Source organism: Pongo pygmaeus, chromosome 7, assembly GCF_028885625.2.
Source record: "Pongo pygmaeus isolate AG05252 chromosome 7, NHGRI_mPonPyg2-v2.0_pri, whole genome shotgun sequence".
Lineage (NCBI taxonomy): Eukaryota > Metazoa > Chordata > Mammalia > Primates > Hominidae > Pongo > Pongo pygmaeus.
This window is the reverse complement of record NC_072380.2, coordinates 67,846,388-67,869,116: the sequence shown is the minus strand read 5'-3', so window position 1 is coordinate 67,869,116 and position 22,729 is coordinate 67,846,388. Positions and strand designations below refer to the sequence as shown.

Sequence of the window (22,729 nt, the reverse complement as noted above, 5' to 3'; positions counted from 1 at the left end):
ATTTTTTTTTTTTTTTTTGAGACAGGGTCTCACTCTGTTGCCCAGGCTGGAGTGCAGTGGTGCGATCTCGGCTCACTGCAACCTCCGCCTCCCGGGTTCAAGTGATTCTCCTGCATCAGCCTCCTGAGTAGCTGGGATTGCAGGTCCACACTATCACACCCAGCTAATTTTTATTTTTAGTAGAGATGGTGTTTCACCACATTGGCCAGGCTGGTCTCAAACTCCTGACCTCAATTGATCACCCGCCTCGGCCTCCCAAAGTGCTGGGATTACCTGTGTGAGCCACCTCTCCTGGCCATAAAATTTATATTAAATAATTTATTTGTTTAAAAAGATCAAGAAAGTTCAGAAAGAGACAAGCAATGAGGGAGTACTAGCTCCATCAGATATTATTAATATGTTCTATAAAACCTAGATAATAAAAATATTGTGGCATGATATATGAATAGACAGACCATTTAAAGAGAATAGGTCAGCCATGGTGATTCACCTCTGTTATCTCAGCACTCTGAGAGGCCGAGGTGGGCAGATTACTTGAGGCCAGGAGTTTGAGACCAGCCTGGCCAACATGGTGAAACCCTGTCTCTACTAAAAATACGATAACTAGCCGGGCATGGTGGCGGGCCCTTATAATCCCAGCTACTCAGGAGGCTGAGGCATGAGAATTGCTTGAATCTGGGAGGCAGAGGTTGCAGTGAGCCAAGGTTGTGCCACTGCACTCCAGCCTGGGTGACAGTGAGACTTTGTCTCCAAAAAAAATTAAATTAAAATTAAAATTAAAATACACAGAATAGAAGTCCAAGAAGTCAGTCACAAGCACATATGGGAATTCTGTCTGCAATAAAGATGGTGTCTCGAGTCAGTGTCAGTGGAGAAAAGATGGACTTTCTTTTTTTTTTTCTTTTTTTTTTTTTTTTTGGAGGCAGGGTCTGGCTCTGTTGTCTAGGCTGGAATGCACTGGCACAATCTCAGCTCTCTGCAACCTCTGCCTCCTGGGCTCAAGTGATCCTCCCACCTCAGCCTCCCAAGTAGCTGGGACTACAAGCACACACCACCATGCCTGGCTAATTTTTATATTTTCTGTAGAGACGGGATTTAGCCATGTTGCCCAGGGTAGTCTCAAACTCCTAAGCTTCAGATCCTCCTGCTTTGGCCTCCCAAAGTGCTGGGATTACAGGAACAAGCCATGGCACCTGGCCAAAAAAGTTGGACCATTCAATAAAATTATTCTGGGAAACTTGTGTGGCCAACTACCAAAATTAGATCTAGACCTCACATCATTTATTAGTGTATTAGTCTGTTCTCACATTGCTATAAAGAAATACCTGAGACTGGGTGGTTTAAAAAGAAAAGGTTTAATTGGCTCATAGCTCCTCAGGCTGTACAGGAAGCATGATGCTGGCAACTACTCAGCTTCTGGAGAGGCCTCAGGAAACATACAATCAGGGTAGAGGCGAAGGGGAAGCAGGGATGTCTTAAATGGGTACAGCAAGAGCAAGAGAGAGACTGGGGGTCAGGTGGTGCCAGTTCTCATGATAGCTCACTCACTTACTGTCATGAGAACAGCACCGAGAGGATGGTGCTAAATCATTCACAGAGGATCCACCCCTATGATTCAATCATCTCCAACCAGGCCCTGCCTCCAACTCTGGGGATTACAATTGAATGTGAGATTTTGGTGGGGACATAGATTCAAACCATGTCAATTAGGATAGATTCTCAATGCATCAAAGACTTAAGTGTCAAAAATGAAGTCATAAGAAGTACCAGAACAGTAAATTCTTTTATAACATCATAGTAGAAAAGTCTTCCTAAAGCCATAAATAAAACAATTGATGTTTTCAACTACAAAAACAGGGAACATGTCTTCATAGAAAATTAACAATATAAATAAAGATTAACAAGAAATAACAAACTGGAGGAGAGGATTTGTACCTCATATTACAGCAAAAGGTGAATCCCTCTAGTGTAAAAAGAGTTTCTGGAATTTGAGAAGGAAAAGACCAACAGATGAATGATCAGTTCACAGCCATAGAAATATGAGTGATTCTTAAATATATGAAAATTGCTAATTAAAACTACCTTTCAATACCATTTTCCATTATGGCCAAAATAAAAAAATTTGACAAATATAATTGGTGAGGCATGGGGACCATGGGGAAATGCCTAGGCACTCTTGGATATTGCTGGTGGAAGTACAAACTTTAGGGAAAATAATCTGGGAACATCTATTAAAATTACAAAATTGCTGGTGTGATTCCATCCTGTGCAGCTGTTCTCTTGAGCAGTGGTCATTTATCTCTGTCCACCTTCTCTCCCACCTAAGTGCATGCTGCCACCCGATGGAAGATTCGATGGACATGGACATGAGCCCCCTGAGGCCCTAGAACTATCTTTTCGGTTGTGAACTAAAGGCCAACAAAGATTATCACTTTAAGGTGGATAATGATGAAAATGAGCACCAGTTATCTTTAAGAACGGTCAGTTTAAGGTCGGGCGCGGTGGCTCACACTTGTAATCCCAGAACTTTGGGAGGCCGAGGTGGGTGCATCACGAGGTCATGAGTTTGAGACCAGCCTGGCCAAGATGGTGAAACCCCATCTCTACTAAAAATACAAAAATTAGACGGGCATGGTGGCACATGCCTGTAGTCCCAGCTACTTGGGAGGCTGAGGCAGGAGAATCACTTGAATTCGGGAGGCGGAGGTTGTGGTGAGCCGAGATTGTGCCATTGCGTTCCAGCCTGGGCAACAAGAGTGAAACTCCATCTAAAAAAAAAAAAAAAGAATGGTCAGTTTAGGGGCTGGTGCAAAGGATGAAACTGCACATTATTGAAGCAGAGGCAATGAATTACGAAGGCAGTCCAATTAAAGTAACACTGGCAACTTTGAAAATGTCTGTACAGCCAACGGTTTCCCTTGGAGGATTTGAAATAACATAACCAGTGGTCTTACAGTAGAAGTGTGGTTCAGGGCCAGTGCATATTAGTGGACAGCACTTAGTAGCTGTGGTAGAAGATGCAGAGCCAGAAGATGAAGAGGAGGAGGATGTGAAACTCTGAAGTATATCTGGAAAGTGGTCTGCTACTGGAGGTGGTAGCAAGGTTCCACAGAAAAAAGTAAAACTTGCTGCTGATGAAGATGATGATGATGATGAAGCTGATGATGATTTTGATGATGAGGGAACTGAAGAAAATGCACCAGTGAAGCAATCTATACGAGACACCCCAGCCAAAAAAGGACAAAAATTAAATCAGAATGGAAAAGACTCAAAACCATCATTAACACCAAGATCAAAAGGACAAGACTCCTTCAAAAAACAGGAAAAAACTCCTAAAACACCAAAAGGACCTAGTTCTGTAGAAGACATCAGAGCAAAAATGGAAGCAAGTATAGAAAAAGTGCATTGAACAGTCCTGGGCACTACTGGTAAATTAAGCCCAAAGATGGGGAGAAAGAAAAAGGAGAGACCAATATAGTCCATATTGAGTGTCATCAACAATCCAGACTGAAGTCTTCTATTTTAATCCCAATCCCCTTTTCTGATTTGCCACCCATGCGTCTTCAGGCTGGAAACAATCTCACTCTTGGTTCCCTAAAGCACTTTCTTCTGACTGCTGTGATTTGGTGAACCTTGCCCTTTGCTTTCTATTACTTGTGCATTTGCCTCACCTCTGACCATGTTTTTTGTTTTTTTTTTTGTTTTTTTGTTTTTTTGAGACAGAGTCTCACTGTCTCCCAGGCTGGAGTGCAGTGGCACGATTTCGGCTCACTGCAAGCTCTGCCTCCTGGGTTCACCCTGCCATTCTCCTGCCTCAGCCTCCCGAGTAGCTGGGACTACAGGCACCCGCCAGCACGCCCGGCTAATTTTTTGTATTTTTAGTAGAGACGGGGTTTCACCATGTTAGCCAGGATGGTCTCGATCCCCTGACCTCGTGATCCACCTGCCTCGGTCTCCCAAAGTGCTGGGATTACAGGCGTGAGCCACCGCGCCCGGCCACCTCTGACCATGTTTTAAATCACCTTTGTATCTCCTTAGCTGTTCAATAAATATTTGAATGAATAAAAAAAATTACAAAATTATTTACCCTGTGATCCAATAATCACACTTCTGGAGATTTATTTATATAGACATATGAGCAAGTTTATTCATTGCAGCATTTTGGTAAGAGCAAAATGAGAGCAGGTCAAGTCTCCATCAATAAGAACTGGTTAGCTGATGATACATCTATATCATAAAACACTATGCACATGAGAAGAAATAAAAAAAGAAGCCTTTTACTGTTACTGATAAAGCTGCATAATATGTTTTTAAATTAAAAGCAAGATGTAAGATGGTAATGAATGCAACTGAGTATGTTACAATATGCTTCCTTTTGTGAAGGAAAGAGGGGGAATAAAAATAGACATTCATGTTTTTTGTACTTTTACATAATAACTCCAGAAAGGAAAAAAAAAAGTCATTATCTGTGGTAAGGAAAAGAGACAGACAGAGCAAGGATAGGAATGGGAGTTTTCACTGCATACCATTTATATTTGATTTTATGTCAATGTATTGCTTGTTCAAAAATAATAGAATGTAATAGTAACAAATATTGAAACATAAACCTCAATCTGCACAAGCCTGCCTTAAAGCGCCTTTAATCCACTTCCCTAACTGTTCCTTGCTCTTGTGTATCACACTACTTGCCTTCCTTTTCATCCAGTTTTCTCAAGCTAACTGAATCATGGTAAATATGCTTTTAACTGTGCCAGGAATTCACTTTTCTCCAGCCACTTTCTAAAGTCGAAAGTAGAGGGCAGCAACCTGGGCATGGTGGCTCATGCCTGTAATCTCAGCACTTTGGGAGGCCGAGGCGGTTGGATCTCCTGAGGTCAGGAATTCAAGACCAGCCTGGCCAACGTGGTGTAACCCCATCTCTATTAAAAATACAAAAATTAGCAGGCATGGTGGCAGGTGCCTGTAGTCCCAGATACTCGGGAGGCTGAGGCAGGAGAATTGCTTGAACCCGGGAGGTAGAGGTTGCAGTGAGTCAAGATCATACCACTGCACTCCAGCCTGGGTGGCAGAGCGAGACTCCGTCTAAAAAAAAAAAAAAAGGCAGGGAGCAGCTAACAAGGCCATGAAGGAAAAAGACTAAAATGCACCCGTTTAAGTTATGCCCCTCTGGTAAATGTTCCCGTCACACTACACTTCCCCTTCATAACACTCATCACTCTTGTAATGTCCTCACGGCTCAGAAAAATCACTTTTTATTATTGTCATAGCTAAAATTTATTGAGAACATTATAATCCAAAACCTGTAAAGTGTTTTACATAGACTAAAATCTCACAACTAACCTATTTACTATGATTATTTATTTAAAGATTAGGAGATTGATACCCAGAAAGAGTAAGTAACTTGGCGGAGGGTCACGTAGCCAAATGACAGGGCATTTGGCTATGTTCTTAATCCTTAATCCTTACACTCCGCCACCTGGGGTAGTGATGGTGGCAGGAAATACCCTACTTTCACTTTCATTATTTTAAATGTTTAAACAACTTATTTTATCTAATCCATTAAAAAAAGAAAATTAGTGTCTAGGGTATTACTTGGTACAAATATTAGAATAGTGTAATTGAGAAAAAGAAGTTACATGAGAAATATAATGTGGTGCCTGTATTAAGCCATTCTTGCATTGCTATAAATGCCTGCGACTGGGTAATTTATAAGAAAAGTGGTTTGACTGGCTCACGGCTCTGCAGGCTTTACAGGAAGCACGGTGCTGGCATGTGTTCAGCTTCTAGGGAGGCCTCCGGAAGCTTACAATCATGGCAGAAGGTGAAGAGGGAGCAGCCCCTTCACGTGGTGAAAGCAGAAGCAAGTGAGAGAGTGTGGGGGAGGTGCCACACACTTTTAAATGAACAGCTCTTATGTGAACTCAGAGCAACAGCTCACTTATCACCAAGACGATGGTCCAAACCATTGGAGGGATCTGCCCCCATGATCCAAACACCTCCTACCAGGCCTCACCTCCAACATTGGTGATTACATTTTAACATAAGATTTGTGTGGGGACAAATACCCAAACTATATCAGTGCCCCATGCTGAAAAGGAAATAGTTAAGTGTATACTTATTCCTTTCCTTCACATAAATCTGATCATGGCTGGGTGCGGTGGGTCACACCTGTAATCCCAGCACTTTGGGAGGTCAAGGCGGGCAGACCACGAGGTCAGGAATTCGAGACCACCTGACCAACATGGTGAAACCCCGCCTCTACTAAAAATACAAAAATTAGCCACACTTGGTGGCGGTGCCTGTAATCCCAGCTACTGAGGAGTCTGAGGCAGGAGAATCACTTGAACCCAGGAGGCAGAGGTTGCAGTGAGCTGAGATCCTACCACTGCACACCAGCCTGGGTGACAGAGCGAGACTCCATCTCAAAAAAAAAAGAAAATCTGATCATACAATAATTCTTATTCCCATAGTCAGCAAGCATATATTTCATCATCCACTATATCCTTAGCATCATGCCTGGAACACTGGGGAAAAGCAAAAACATACATAGACCCAAGATTTGATATTATAGTCTAGTACTGAAGAGATCATACAATACTAAATTTAACTCAAGATTTTTATAGATACTTATTTAAGTTTAAATTCACAGGATCAGGCAACCAAGCTAACACTCTCTAGGCAGGAAAATATGAATAGTTCAAGAAAATAGACCTAAAGATACTGATGATGGACGTTCCCCAGTAAAACAGTAGAATAACTGACAGTGAAGCTTTCATTCTTAAAGGTCCGTCCACATGTGCAGAGTTAGCAATCAGCTTTTAGTGCCTTACTCTTTTTGTGTGTGTGTGTGTGATGCAGTCTCGCCCTGTCACCCAGGCTGAAGTGCAATGGTGTGATCTCGGCTCACTGCAACCTCCACCTCCTGGATTCAAACAATTCTCCTGCCTCAGCCTCCTGAGTAGCTGGGATTACAGGTGCCTGCCACCGTGCTCAGTCAATTTTTGTATTTTTAGTAGAGACGGGGTTTACAATTTTGGCCAGTCTGGTCTCAAACTCCTGACCTTGTGATCTGCCCACCTCGGCCTCCCAAAGTGCTGGGATTACAGGTATGAGCCACTGCGCCCGGCCCGCCTTACTCTTAAATAGAAGCAACGAGCCTAATTTATTTCTGAGTAAAGGCTTTACTATGAAAGAGGAAGATTTTTTAATCTTAACCATCCTTGGAGACATGTGAAAGGAGTGTTGGCTATGTGAAACAAACAGGATTTTTTTAAAGCTAGAAAATAGTAAAGAGCTCTTGGAAGTTAACACTATAATATAAATAAATAATTCATTAGAAAAATTGATACATAAAGGTAAGGAAATAGAAAGTAGAGGAAAAGTAAAAGAAATTGAAAATAGCAAAAACAAGACAATTAGAGGATCAATCTGAGAAGTCCAACATCTAACTAATAGAAGTTCCAGGAAGAGAAAACATGAAAAACAGAAGAAAATTATTAAAGAACCATTTAAGAAACAAATGTGTTCCATTTGAAAGGATGTACTGATTGCCCAAACAATGAATGAAAACAGACTATGAGAAAGTATACAATCATGAAATTTTGAAATACTGGAGACAATAGCAAAGTCCTAAAAGTTTCCAGAATTTAAAGGCAAAAACAAGTCACATACAAAAGATAAAAACACTAAAAGACAGTGGAGAACATTGCCTCCAAAATTCTAAGCAAAAATCACTTTCAACTTAGAATTGTATGCCCAGACAAACTATTGATTGTATGTGCAAGTTGACTAAAGACCTTTTCAGACATGTCAGATCTCAGAAATTTATATCTGTGTACCCTTTTCCAGGAAGTTACTTGAGGGGGTTCATTCCACCAAAGCAAAAACATAATCCAAGAAAGAAGAAAACTTGGGAACCAGGGAATAAATAGGACTCAGTAAAGAAACAAAGGGAATCCCCAAAGATTACGGCAAATAAAGACCATGAGCTGTCAGTTGTGCACCAGTACAGATTAGAGCAGGTCCAAAAACTCAAGATAAAACTAATGAATCCCTGTGTTTGAGTGGAACTGAAAGAACATTTCCAGAATTTGAGGCAAGTTGGGGGTTAACTTAATGATGAGTATAGAGAAAACAAAGCAAATGAAACAAAAAAGTTTATTAACTTTAGGAGAAACAAAAAGTTGGGTAACAAAAGGAAAGCAAACATTGCATAAGGAATGGAACAATCCCAAATGGCTTTACGTAGATGTAATACTGTAACATCATATATTGATCTAACCAAAGTTATAACTTAACTATGATGGAAAGATGGAGGGGAATTGTGACCAGATGTACTGGGGATAGGAGTGGAAAAAAAGTAAATCCTTATTTCCCAAAAAGGGATGTCAATAGATAATGCTGAAAACTATAATAATAGTAATAATAATAATAATGACGTAGTCATATAATCATGCTATATTTAGAGGTATGCAGTTAAATACCAAAACCAACAGCAAAAACGAGTTGAGCATGGTTGGGAGACTCTAAGAATTGATGTGGCACCCTAGAGGCCAGCTTTTCTATGCAATAATTCGAGTGTAGCTATTTGACTTGTTAACTGACATTCATGTACAACTGATGAAAATTAAAACTAAATTTAAAGAATGAAAAGAAAATGTATGTATGGGCATGTTTTTTAAGCAAACAATATCAAAAACCTTAAATTTTTTAAATACCTTGATATATGTGAATCAACTCATGTGAAATTTATACTTTCCTTATAAAGAATATTGAAATAATACAAGCTCCCGTGAAAGGGGAAAACTGAAAAGACGAAACAAGCCACACATTCAGCTAAGCAAAGCAGAAGCAGTTGAGGAGGACTAAACTAAAGCAAGACAGCTTCCTGAATACTGCTGAATAGGGCATCAAATTACAAAGAAGGAAAACCTAAAGGTCTATGGAATAATTGAGTGCAGCCAGCAGAAATTTAAACAGAAGGAAGAAAAAAACTTGACAGAATAATAGCAACCAATGCCAGAAGCACATCCCCTCACATAGGGGTCAAGTTACAGAATTTCCCTGACTTAAGAACTGGAAGTAGATTTTCCCACTTTCAGAAATGGTGAACCATATTAGAACATATTGCACAGTCAGTCTGAGCAAACATATGTCCAACACTGAGTAATCTTTACTTTAAGGCCTTAAGAAATGTTAATTCTGCCACAAAACAACCTGAAGAATAAATTGTTTAAAAAAGAAAGAAAAATAACCTGCTTTCTCTCATATTCAATTGAATGTTGTGACAAGGGTAATGCTAGTCTACTATGGTAGATGGTCTATTATTAATTGTCTACTGGAGTATATCTTTCCATAATTATCTCATAATTTCCTGCTCTTTTAACTTGAGCTAGGATAAATCCATGGCTAGGACAATTCTGTTTCTGAATATAGAGTCAATTGAATGTAGGCTTGAGTATGCAATTAGTGGATTGTTCAGGATTTTCCCTGCTGGCTCTCTTGCCACCATGTTTTGGCCATTCTGGTACTCAGTACCTCTGCCAGGGTGGTAGGAGAGAAAATGATGCAGATACATTCAACAATTTGTTTTTCTGTTTTCTAACAGGACTGATCTCCAGTGTTGGCTTTAATTAGATTTGAGGACTACTTCTAGGTTTCATTTATTTGAACTGTCCCCCATCCTATTTTATAGATTCCTCCTTAGTGAAAAAAAATTCAATTTTAAAGAGTTTTATGGTTTTTTCTTTTCTTTTTTTTCTTTTTGAGACAGAATCTCGCACTGTTGCCCAGGCTGGAGTGCAATGGCATGATCTTGGCACACTCCAATCTCCACCTCCCGGGTTCAAGCGATTCTCCTGCCTCAGCCTCCCAAGTAGCTGGGACTGCCACCACGCCCAGCTAATTTTTGTATTTTAGTTGAGACGGCATTTCTCCATGTTGGGCAGGCTGGTCTCGAACTCCTGACCTCAGATGATCTGCCAGCCTCAGCCTCCCAAAATGCTAGGATTACAGGCGTGAGCCACCGCACCCGGCAAAGACCTGTAGTTCTAACTCTAACAGCAGGAAATCCTCATTGGGATTTTATTTGTACAAAGACCTGTAGTTCTAGCTCAAACAGCAGGACATCCTTATTGGGATTTTATTCGTACAAAGCTTCAAAGATTTCCTGGGCCAGGCGCGGTGGCTCACGCCTGTAATCCCAGCAGGCCAAGGGGGGCAAATCAATTGAGGTCAGGAGTTCAAGACCAGCCTGAGCAACATCGTGAAATCCTGTCTTTACCAAAAAGACACAAATTAGCCAGGCATGGTGGCACATGCCTGTAATCCCAGCTACTTGGGAGGTTAAAGTAGGAGAATCGCTTGATCCCAGGAGGCCGAGGTTGCCATGAACCGAGATCAGGCCACTGTACTCCAGCCTGGGCGATAGAGCAGACCCTGTCTCAAAAAAAAAAAAAAAAAAGAGTTCCTGGAAGAGATCACTAAGAAGATGAGGCTAATAGTCGGCCTCCACCCACAACCCCTCTGCCTCTCCATATCAAAAAAAGAAAGAGGCAACCAAGAAATAATGGCTTCTCCTTAACTGAGGAGGAGCTGTTCAAATGAAGAAGAAATTAACCCTAAGAGCAATGTCAGAGCAAACTAGCCTAAGCTACCCCAGAGGCTGAAGGAGATCTTTTGAGGTGCCTTCCAGGAAAAATGACCAGCGGAGAGAGTGGAGCAGTGTGAGAACAATTAAAACGAAAAAGGTGCCAAGGGGCGCTGCTGGCTCAAGGCTGGGCAGCCCCCGGGAAGGTAGCTGTTTCCTTGCTTCTACAGAAGCTCATGGTGGAAGATGTCCACAAAGGACAAGAGACCAGCAACCCCTGGGAGATGTCATGACACCAGCAAGGGGACAGGTTCTTAGTGTCTTCCAGCAGAAAGAGCAGATGGAGGGAGTGGAGACCTATGTTTCCTGAATGTAGCTTAGGCTGCTGGAGCCTGAGGAAACAAAAGCTGCCTTTAGTGATTCTTCTGCCTGGGAAAGTCAGGGAAACCCAAGAGTGAATAAAATATGTTTCCTGTTTGCAAGGTTTTAGCCTTCCACCATTGGTTTTACTAAAATTATATGTTTTTTCAATAAATACTTTACATCCCACACACCAAAATCACTTCCAGATGGATTAAAGAGCATATATAGAATTGAAAAGTTATGAATATGAACAGAGAAGCTTAAAAACAATGAAAAAACTATGGAGGAGATTGCCAGATGTAATTACAAAAAATGGTAACTTCTGATTATTAAAATATGAATAAACTACAGACAATGGGTGGAGAAAAATATTTTGTCAAAATGTGACAACAGGTCAATATTTTTATTATATAAAGAACGCATACATGGCCAGGTGCAGTGGCTCATGCCTGTAATCCCAGCACTTTGGAAGGCCGAGGCAGGTGGATCACTTGAGGTCAGGAGTTTGAGACCAGCCTGGCCAATGTGGCAAAACCCTGTCTCTATTAAAAATATAAAATTAGCCTGTCGTAGTGGCATGCGCCTGTAATCCCAGCTACTTGGGAGGCTGAGGAAGGAGAATCACTTGAACCTAGGAGGTGGAGGTTGCAGTGAGCTGAGATTGTGCCACTGCACTCCAGCCTGAGCGACAGAGCAAGACCCTGTCTCAAAAAAAGAAGAAAGAAAAGAAAGAAGAAAGGAAGGAAAGAAAGAGAGAGAGAGAGAGAGAAAGAAAGGAAGGAAGGGAGGAAGGGAGGGAGGGAGGGAAGGAAAGAAAGAAAGAAAGAGAAAGAAAGGAGGGAGGGAAGGAAGGAAAAAAGAAAAGAATAATTGAAAAAGAACACACACAAATAAAAATCATCATGCCCTAATAGAGAAATGAACGAAAATCTTGAAAGGTCAATTCATAATAAAGAATATGCATTTAGGAGACAAATATGAAAAACGAAAACATGATCTCACAAGTACTTGAAGAATTGCAAATTTAAAATAAGGTATCTTTTTTTAAAACACCCACACATACACAATTCTTAATTTGAATAAAGTTGTGGTAAAAGAAGATCTCACCACTCCTAGTGACAATATAAATTATTAAAGCTTTTCGGAAAATAACTGCAGTTTAGCAGTGTATCAAGAACCTCAAAAATATTTATATTCACTGATTCAGTAATTCTGCTTCTGGACCTCCATCCTATGAAATACTACAAAATAAGAATTTTAATTGAAAAAAATCACCAAGAGCCATTTATTCTGGTAAGAAATTCAAAGAAAGATAAATGTTTTAAACTAGTTAAATAAATTGCAATAGAACAGTTGATTCAAAAGGATATGACAATTGTGATAACAGAAATGGCTGTACTATAGTGTTCAATGAATGGGGCAGAGTACAAAATTACACATTGTTTGATTATAAGTGTTTTTTAAAATCAAGAAATTTTTCTTAAAATACACAGAGAAAAGACTGAAATTAAAGTTTTGTTTGTCTGGGGCTAGTTGTCTGGAGGGCTGTGGATTTATTTATTTAAAAAAAAACTTTTCTTGTTTACCAATTTCTAGAAATTCTTTATAATATAAACACCAATCTGAAAAGAAATTAAGAAAACAATTCCATTTACAATAGCATCAAAAGAACAAAATGCTTAGGAATAAACCTAATCAAGGAGGTGAAAGGCTTTTACATTGCCATAAAACATTGCTGAAAGAAGACACAAATAAATGGAAGGACACCCTGTGTTTAAATTTTTTTTTTTTTTTTAGATGGAGTCTTGCTCTGTTGCCCAGGCTGGAGTGCAGTGGTGCGATCTTGGCTCACTGCAAGCTCCACCTCCCAGGATCACGCCATTCTCCTGCCTCAGCCTCCGGAATAGCTGGGACTACAGGCGCCCACCACCATGCCCAGCTAATTTTTTGTAGTTTTAGTAGAGACGGGGTTTCACCATGTTAACCAGGATGGTCTCGATCTCCTGACCTCGTGATCCACCCACCTCGGCCTCCCAAAGTGCTGGGATTACAGGCGTGAGCCACCGCACCCAGCCTCATCCTGTGTTTATGAATTGGAAGATGGAGTCTCGCTGTTGTCACCCAGGCTGTAGTGCAATGGCGTGATCTTGGCTCACTGCAACCTCTGCCCCCCGGGTTCAAGCAATTCTCCTGCCTCAGCCTCCCAAGTAGCTGGCATTATAGGCACCCACCCCCATGCATTATTAATGTTTGTATTTTTAGTAAAGACAGGGTTTTACCATGTTGGCCAGGCTGGTCTCGAACTCCTGATCTCAGGTGATCTGGCTGCCTCGGCTTCCCAAAGTGTTGGGATTACAGAGATGAGCCACTGTGCCCAGCTGGAAGACTTAATATTATAAAAATGTCCATACTACCCAAAGCAACCTACAGATTCAGTGGAATCCTATTTCAGAATCTAAATATCTTTCCTTGCAGAAATAAAATTACCCTAAAATTCATAAGGAATATTAAAAGATCTTTAATAGTTAAAACAATTTTGAAAAGAAAGAACAAAGTTAAATGACTCACACTTCCTGATTTCAAAACATATTATGAAGCCATAGTAATCAAAACAGTGTAGTGCTGGCATGAAAACAGACAAATAGACCAATGGAATAAAATAGAGCCCAGAAATAAACTCTTGTGTATATGGTCAAATGATCTTCAATAAATATGCTTCATTTAGTTTTTTTATTATTTCTTTCTTTACCAAAGTAACTTAAGCAAACACAAAAGTCACATCATTTTATTTCATCCTTCTATTAGCATCTCTAAAATATGGACAATTTCTTACATAACCATAATGTCATTATCACTCTTAATTAACAATTTCTCACTAATATCAAATGATTTATCAATAATCAAATTTCCCTAATTGCTCAAAATATGTTTTATGGTTGTTTTGTTTATATCAAAATCTAAATGAAGATGCACACATTTCTTTTAGGTGTTCGTTTAATATAGATTCCTCTCCCCACCCAATTGTTTGTTTGCTTGTTTGCAGAAACTAGGTTCATTTTCTTTTTTCTTTTCTTTCTTTCTTTTTTTTTTTTTTTTTTGGTGACGGAATCTTGCTCTGTCGCCCAGGCTGGAGTACAGTGGCATGATCTTGGCTCACTGCAACCTCTGCCTCTCAGGTTCAAGCGATTCTCCTGCCTCAGCCTTTCGAGTAGCTAGGACTACAGGCACGAGCCACCACTCCCAGTTAATGCATTTTTAGTAGAGACAGGGTTTTGCCATGTTGGTCAGGCTGGTCTCTAACTCCTGACCTCAAGTGATCCACCCACCTCGGCCTCCCAAACTGCTGGGATTACAAGTGTGAGCTAACGCACCTGACCAAACCAGGTTTATTTTCTATTAAATGTCCCACATACTGGGTTTGCCTATTGGCTTCTGGGTTAGTCCCTTTGCACTGCTCTAAAGGAACACCTGAGAATAGGTAATTCATAAAGAAAAGAGGTTTATTTGGCTCACATGTCTGCAGGCTGTACAGGAAGTATAGCTCCAGCATCTGCTTCCAGGGAGGGCTTAGGAAGCTTCCACTCATGACTGAAGGCAAAGTGAAGCTGGCATCCCATGGCGAGAGAGGGAGCAAGAGCCAGGAAGGGGGTACCAACCTCTTTTTTTGTTGTTGAGATAGAATCTCGCTCTGTAGCAGAACTGAAGGAAATAGAGACACAAAAAACCCTTCAAAAAATTAATGAATCCAGGAGCTGGTTTTTTGAAAGGATCAACAAAATTGATAGACCGCTAGCAAGACTAATAAAGAAGAAAAGAGAGAAGAATCAAATAGATGCAATAAAAAATGATAAAAGGGATATCACCACTGATCCCACAGAAATACAAACTACCATCAGAGAATACGACAAACACCTCTACGCAAATAAACTAGAAAATCTAGAAGAAATGGATAAATTCCTCGACACATACACCCTCCCAAGACTAAACCAGGAAGAAGTTGAATCTCAGAATAAACCAATAACAGGCTCTGAAATTGTGGCAATAATCAATAGCTTACCAAACAAAAAGAGTCCAGGACCAGATGGATTCACAGCCGAATTCTACGAGAGGTACAAGGAGGAACTGGTACCATTCCTTCTGAAATTATTCCAATCAATAGAAAAAGAGGGAATCCTCGCTAACTCATTTTATGAGGCCAGCATCATCCTGATACCAAAGCCGGGCAGAGACACAACCAAAAAAGAGAATTTTAGACCAATATCCTTGATGAACATTGATGCAAAAATCCTCAAGAAAATACTGGCAAACCAAATCCAGCAGCACATCAAAAAGCTTATCCACCATGATCAAGTGGGCTTCATCCCTGGGATGCAAGGCTGGTTCAATATATGCAAATCAATAAATGTAATCCAGCATATAAACAGAATCAAAGACAAAAACCACATGATTATCTCAATAGATGCAGAAAAGGCCTTTGACAAAATTCAACAGCCATGCATGCTAAAAACTCTCAATAAATTAGGTATTGATGGGACGTACCTCAAAATAATAAGAGCTATCGATGACAAACCCACAGCCAATATCATACTGAATGGGCAAAAACTGGAAGCATTCCCTTTGAAAACTGGCACAAGACAGGGATGCCCTCTCTCACCACTCCTATTCAACATAGTGTTGGAAGTTCTGGCCAGGGCAATCAGGCAGGAGAAGGAAATAAAGGGTATTCAATTAGGAAAAGAGGAAGTCAAATTGTGCCTGTTTGCAGATGACATGATTGCATACCTAGAAAACCCCATCATCTCAGCCCAAAATCTCCTTAAGCTGATAAGCAACTTCAGCAAAGTCTCAGGATACAAAATCAATGTACAAAAATCACAAGCATTCTTATACACAAATAACAGACAAACAGAGAGCCAAATCATGAGTGAACTCCCATTCACAATTGCTTCAAAGAGAATAAAATACCTAGGAATCCAACTTACAAGGGATGTGAAGGACCTCTTCAAGGAGAACTACAAACCACTGCTCAATGAAATAAAAGAGGATACAAACAAATGGAAGAACATTCCATGCTCATGGGTAGGAGAATCAATATCATGAAAATGGCCATACTGCCCAAGGTAATATATAGATTCAATGCCATCCCCATCAAGCCACCAACGACTTTCTTCACAGAATTGGAAAAAACTACTTTAAAGTTCATGTGGAACCAAAAAAGAGCCCGCATCGCCAAGTCAATCCTAAGCCAAAAGAACAAAGCTGGAGGCATCACGTTACCTGACTTCAAACTATACTACAAGGCTACAGTAACCAAAACAGCATGGTACTGGTACCAAAACAGAGATATAGACCCATGGAACAGAACAGAGCCCTCAGAAATAACACCACATATCTACAACTATCTGATCTTTGACAAACCTGAGAAAAACAAGCAATGGGGAAAGGATTCCCTATTTAATAAATGGTGCTGGGAAAACTGGCTAGCCACACATAGAAAGCCGAAACTGGATCCCTTCCTTACACCTTATACAAAAATTAATTCAAGATGGATTAAAGACTTAAATGTTAGACCTAAAACCATAAAAATCCTAGAAGAAAACCTAGGCATTACCATTCAGGACATAGGCATGGGCAAGGACTTCATGTCTAAAACACCAAAAACAATGGCAACAAAAGCCAAAATTGACAAATGGGATCTCATTAAACTCAAGAGCTTCTGCACAGCAAAAGAAACTACCATCAGAGTGAACAGGCAACCTACAAAATGGGAGAAAATTTTCACAACCTACTCATCTGACAAAGGGCTAATATCCAGAATCTACAACGAACTCAAACAAATTTACAAGAAAAAAACAAACAACCCCATCAAAAAGTGGGCGAAGGACATGAACGGACACTTCTCAAAAGAACACATTTATGCACCCAAAAGACACATGAAAAAATGCTCACCATCACTGGCCATCAGAGAAATGCAAATCAAAACCACAACGAGATACCATCTCACACCAGTTAGAATGGCAATCATTAAAAAGTCAGGAAACAACAGGTGCTGGAGAGGATGTGGAGAAATAGGAACACTTTTTTTTTTTTTTTTTTTTTTTTTTTAGTATTTATTGATCATTCTTGGGTGTTTCTCGGAGAGGGGGATATGGCAGGGTCATAGGATAATAGTGGAGAGAAGGTCAGGAGATAAACACATGAACAAAGGTCTCTGGTTTTCCTAGGCAGAGGACCCTGCGGCCTTCTGCAGTGTTTGTGCCCCTGGGTACTTGAGATTAGGGAGTGGTGATGACTCTTAAAGAACATGCTGCCTTCAAGCATCTGTTTAACAAAGCACATCTTGCACCGCCCTTAATCCATTTAACCCTGAGTTGACATAGCACATGTTTCAGAGAGCAGGGGGCTGGGGGAAAGGCCATAGATCAACAGCATCCCAAGGCAGAAGAACTTCTCCTAGTCAGAACAAAATGGAGTCTCCTATGCCCACCTCTTTCTACACAGACACAGCAACAATCTGATCTCTCCTTCCTTTCCCCACTCGTCCCCCTCTTCTTTTCAACAAAACCGTCATCGTCCTCATGGCCCGCTCCTGATGGTCGCTGTCTCTTCGGAGCTGTTGGGTACACCTCCCAGACAGGGCGGCCGGGCAGAGGCGCTCCTCACTTCCCAGACGGGGCCGCCGGGCAGAGACGCTCCTCACCTCCCAGACGGGGCGGCCGGGCAGAGGCGCTCCTCACTTCCTCCCAGCCGGGGTGGCAGCCAGGCAGAGGCGCTCCTCACCTCCCAGACGGGGCGGCCGGGCAGAGGCGCTCCTCACTTCCCAGATGGGGCGGCCGGGCAGAGACGCTCCTCACTTCCTCCCAGACGGGGTGGCGGCCAGGCAGAGGCGCTCCTCACCTCCCAGACAGGGCGGCCGGGCATTGGTGCTCCTCACTTCCCACACTGGGCGGCCGGGCAGAGGCGCTCCTCACCTCCCAGACGGGGTGGCCAGGCAGAGGCGCTCCTCACTTCCCAGAAGGTGTGGCGGCTGGGCAGAGGCGCTCCTCACTTCCCAGATGGGGCAGCCAGGCAGAGGCGCTCCTCACTTCCTCCCAGACGGGGTGGTGGCCAGGCAGAGGCGCTCCTCACTTCCCAGATGGGGCGGCCGGGCAGAGGCGCTCCTCACTTCCTCCCAGACAGGGTGGCGGCCAGGCAGAGGCGCTCCTCACCTCCCAGACGGGGCGGCCGGGCAGAGGTGCTCCTCACTTCCTCCCAGACGGGGTGGCAGCCGGGCAGAGGCACTCCTCACCTCCCAGACGGGGCGGCCGGGCAGAGGCGCTCCTCACTTCCTCCCAGATGGGGTGGCGGCCAGGCAGAGGCGCTCCTCACCTTCCAGACAGGGTGGCCAGGCAGAGGCGCTCCTCACTTCCCATATGGGGTGGCGGCCGGGCAGAGGCGCTCCTCCCTTCCCAGATGGGGCAGCCGGGCAGAGGCGCTCCTCACTTCCTCCCAGACGGGGTGGCGGCCAGGCAGAGGCGCTCCTCACCTCCCAGACGGGGCGGCCGGGCAGAGGTGCTCCTCACTTCCTCCCAGACGGGGTGGCAGCCGGGCAGAGGCACTCCTCACCTCCCAGACGGGGTGGCCGGGCAGAGGCGCTCCTCACTTCCCAGATGGGGCGGCCGGGCAGAGGCGCTCCTCACTTCCTCCCAGATGGGGTGGCGGCCAGGCAGAGGCGCTCCTCACCTCCCAGACGGGGCGGCCGGGCAGAGGTGCTCCTCATCTCCCAGATGGGGCAGCCGGGCAGAGGTGCTCCTCACTTCCTCCCAGACGGGGTGGCGGCCAGGCAGAGGCGCTCCTCACCTCCCAGACGGGGCGGCCGGGCAGAGGTGCTCCTCACTTCCTCCCAGACGGGGTGGCAGCCGGGCAGAGGCACTCCTCACCTCCCAGACGGGGTGGCCGGGCAGAGGCATTCCTCGCTTCCCAGACGGGGCAGCCGGGCAGAGGCGCTCCTCACATCCCAGACGATGGGCGGCCGGGCAGAGGCGCTCCTCACTTCCTCCCAGACGGGGTGGCGGCCAGACAGAGGTGCTCCTCACCTCCCAGATGGGGCGGCCGGGCAGAGGCGCTCCTCACTTCCCAGATGGGGTGGCGGCCGGGCAGAGGCACTCCTCACCTCCCAGACGGGGCGGCCGGGCAGAGGCGCTCCTCACCTCCCAGACGGGGTGGCCGGGCAGAGGCGCTCCTCACATCCCAGACGATGGGCGGCCGGGCAGAGACGTTCCTCACTTCCTATATGGGATGGCGGCCGGGCAGAGGCGCTCCTCACTTCCCAGATGGGGCGGCTGGGCAGAGGGGCTCCTCACATCCCAGACGATGGGCGGCCAGGCAGAGACGCTCCTCACTTCCTAGACGGGGTGGCGGCGGGGCAGAGGCTGTAATCTTAGCAGTTTAAGAGGCCAAGGCAGGAGGCTGGTAGGTGGAGGTTGTAGCGAGCCGAGATCACACCACTGCACTCCAGCCTGAGCACAATTGAGCATTGAGTGAGCGAGACTCCATCTGCAATCCCAGCACCTCGGGAGGCCGAGGCAGGCAGATCACTCGAGGCCAGGAGCTGGAGACCAGCCTGGTCAACACGTCGAAACCCTGTCTCCACCAAAAACACAAAAACCATTCAGGCGTGGCAGCGCGCGCCTGCAATCCCAGGCACTCGGCAGGCCGAGGCAGGAGAATCACAGGAGCCCGAGGCAGGGAGGTTGCAGCGAGCCGAGATCACGGCAGCACAGTCCAGCTTCGGCAACAGAGGGAGACAGAAAAAAGAGAAGAAAGGGGAGAGGGAGAGGGAGAGGAGGGAGAGGAGGGAGAGGAGGGAGAGGGAGAGGAGGGAGAGGGAGAGGAGGGAGAGGGAGAGGAGGGAGAGGGAGAGGAGGGAGAGGGAGAGGAGGGAGAGGGAGAGGGAGAGGGAGAGGAGAGGGAGAGGGAGAGGGAGAGCAAATAGGAACACTTTTACACTGTTGGTGTGACTGTAAACTGGTTCAACCATTGTGGAAGTCAGTGTGGTGATTCCTCAGGGATTTAGAACTAGAAATACCATTTGACCCAGCCATCCCATTACTGGGTATATACCCAAAGGACTATAAATCATGCTGCTATAAAGACACATGCACACGTATGTTTATTGTGGCACTATTCACAATAGCAAAGACTTGGAGCCAACCCAAATGTCCAACAATGATAGACAGGATTAAGAAAATGTGGCACATGTACACCATGGAATACTATGCAGCCATAAGAAATGATGAGTTCATATCCTTTGTAGGGACATGGATGAAACTGGAAATCATCATTCTCAGTAAACTATCACAAGGACAAAAAACCAAACACCGCATGTTCTCACTCATAGGTGGGAACTGAACAATGAGAACACATGGACACAGGAAGGGGAACATCACACTCTGGGGACTGTTGTGGGGTGGGGGGAGGGGGGAGGGATAGCTTTAGGAGATATACCTAATGCTAAATGACGAGTTAATGGGTGCAGCACACCAGCATGGCACATGTATACATATGTAACTAACCTGCACATTGCGCACATGTACCCTAAAACTTAAAGTACAATAATAATAAAATAAAATTTAAAAAAAAAGAATCTCGGTCTGTAGTCCAGGCTGGAGTGCAGTGGCCTGATCTCGGCTCACTGCAACCTCACCTCCCTGGGTTCAATCAATTCTCCTGCTTCAGCCTCCCAAGTAGCTGGGACTACAGGCACCCACCACCATGCCCAGCTAAGTTTTGTATTTTTAGTAGAGAAGGGGGTTTCAATATGTTGGCCAGGCTGGTCTTGCACTCCTGTCCTCAGGTGATCCGCCCACCTTGGCCTCCCAAAGTGCTGGGATTACAGGCATGAGTCACCGTGCCCAGCTGCCAGCCTCTTTTAAATAACCAGATCTCACGTGAACTGAAAGAACTCACTCATTACAATGAGGATGGCACCAAGCTATTTGTGAGGGATCCACCCCCATGACCCAAATACCTCCCACTATGCCCACCTCCAACGTTGGGGGTCACATTTCAACGTGAGATTTGGAGGGGAAAAAACATCGAAACCGTATCAACTTCTTTGTGGTGACATTTAAATCTTCCTATTATCCCCCCTATTCCCTGTGAGGGGAATTTGGTTTTAGAGCCTTGACTAAGTTCAGGTTCAACATTTAGGGGAAGAATTCTTCATATGTGGTGCTGTGTGCCCAACCTGAGGAAGAATACATTCGTTTTTCCACCTTCAGAGATAATGAGATGGATCGAGGGGTTCCATAAATCTGTCCATTGTAAGGGCATCCTCCAGCTTTCTCTCATGTAATGGTTCCATCCATTACGTATCACCTGACTCAACTATTTAGGACTTACAAAATGAGGCAATCCTAATTTTATCACTCCTACCCTATGCAGTATTTGGAAATCTGTTTAAAAAAAAAAAAAAAAAAAACTCTTCCACATAAAATAGAGCTATTTGGTGGAAATGCAGTATGTATAAGAAAGTTAGGGTAGCCGGGTGCGGTGGCTCATGCCTGTAATCCCAGCACTTCGGGAGGCCAAGGTGGGTGAATCACCTGAGGTCGGGAGCTCAAGATCAGCCTGACCAACATGGAGAAACCCCGTCTCTGCAAAAAATACAAAAAATTAGCCGGGCATGGTGGTGCATGCCTGTAATTCCAGCTACTCGGGAGGCTGAGGCAGGAGAATTGCTTGAACTCGGGAGGTGGAGGTTGTGGTGAGCTGAGATTGTGCCATTGCACTCCAGCCTGGGCAACAAGAGTGAAACTATGTCTCAAAAAAAAAAAAAAAAAGAGAAGTAAAAGAAAAAGAAAGAAAGAAAGTTAGGGCAAATGCTAACTTTTTCCTTTTAATTATCATATTTCAGAGTAAGGAATTGGTGTCCTAGTTTTTTACTGTGGCATCCAATGAGCTATTAGAGTTATTCTCTTTTCGATCTCATTCTGTCTCTCTCTCTATCATAAATTTGTTTTTTATATATTCAATATCTATCAATTATAGTCTTAATTCTTTTTGATGCTTAAATGGTTTCATAATTGACTAATGGGAGTTTATTTATATTGGCCCCTGTTCTTTGGACATAATCCATAAATCTTCCTTGCTTTTTGACATAACAATATGTCCCTAACTCATCTTATAAATTCCTACCCAGATTTAGAATCAAGCATTCCTCCAGTGAGCCCTGATGTTTTTAGTGGGAAATGCTATTTAGAGACTCCAATCCAGACACCAGTTGTGCTCATTGCTATTGGGTTATCATTACCCCTAGGCCTTTACAGTGGACAGAACCAGGAACTGTCTATTTGTGAAATTTTAAAATAAAATAATCTAGTAAATATGTGCAGTATGTGATTATACCACAATAAAGCTGTTAAAAACAAAAACAAAAATAAATGCACATCAATGGGCTCAATTTCAATCACTATTTTAAGTCAACACTGGTAAGATAAAGATAACCATGTTTTAAACAGAAAAGCACATAACACATAGCACACTCCTATGCACCACTCAGAGTTTAGCCATCAACTGTTGACCAAGTTATTTTCATACATAAGAGAGAACAATAAATTCTAAGATTTATAAAAAATAGAGTGGAACAATTAGGTAAACATTTAGAAAAAATAATTTGAATCTCCTAATATCTTACACCAGAATACGTGTCAGAAAGATCAATGAAATCAATGTAGACAATGAAACCTCAGATGTACCATAACAAAACCATGGCGATTTTTTAAAAAATGAAGTTGT

The 22,729-nt window shown here is 43.4% G+C and overlaps 1 pseudogene; it reads left to right on the top strand.

The window, feature by feature from the left end:
- The first annotated feature begins 2,342 nt into the window (after positions 1-2,342).
- On the top strand, positions 2,343-3,448 carry LOC129042572 (nucleophosmin-like; annotated as a pseudogene).
- Positions 3,449-22,729: the final 19,281 nt, after the last annotated feature.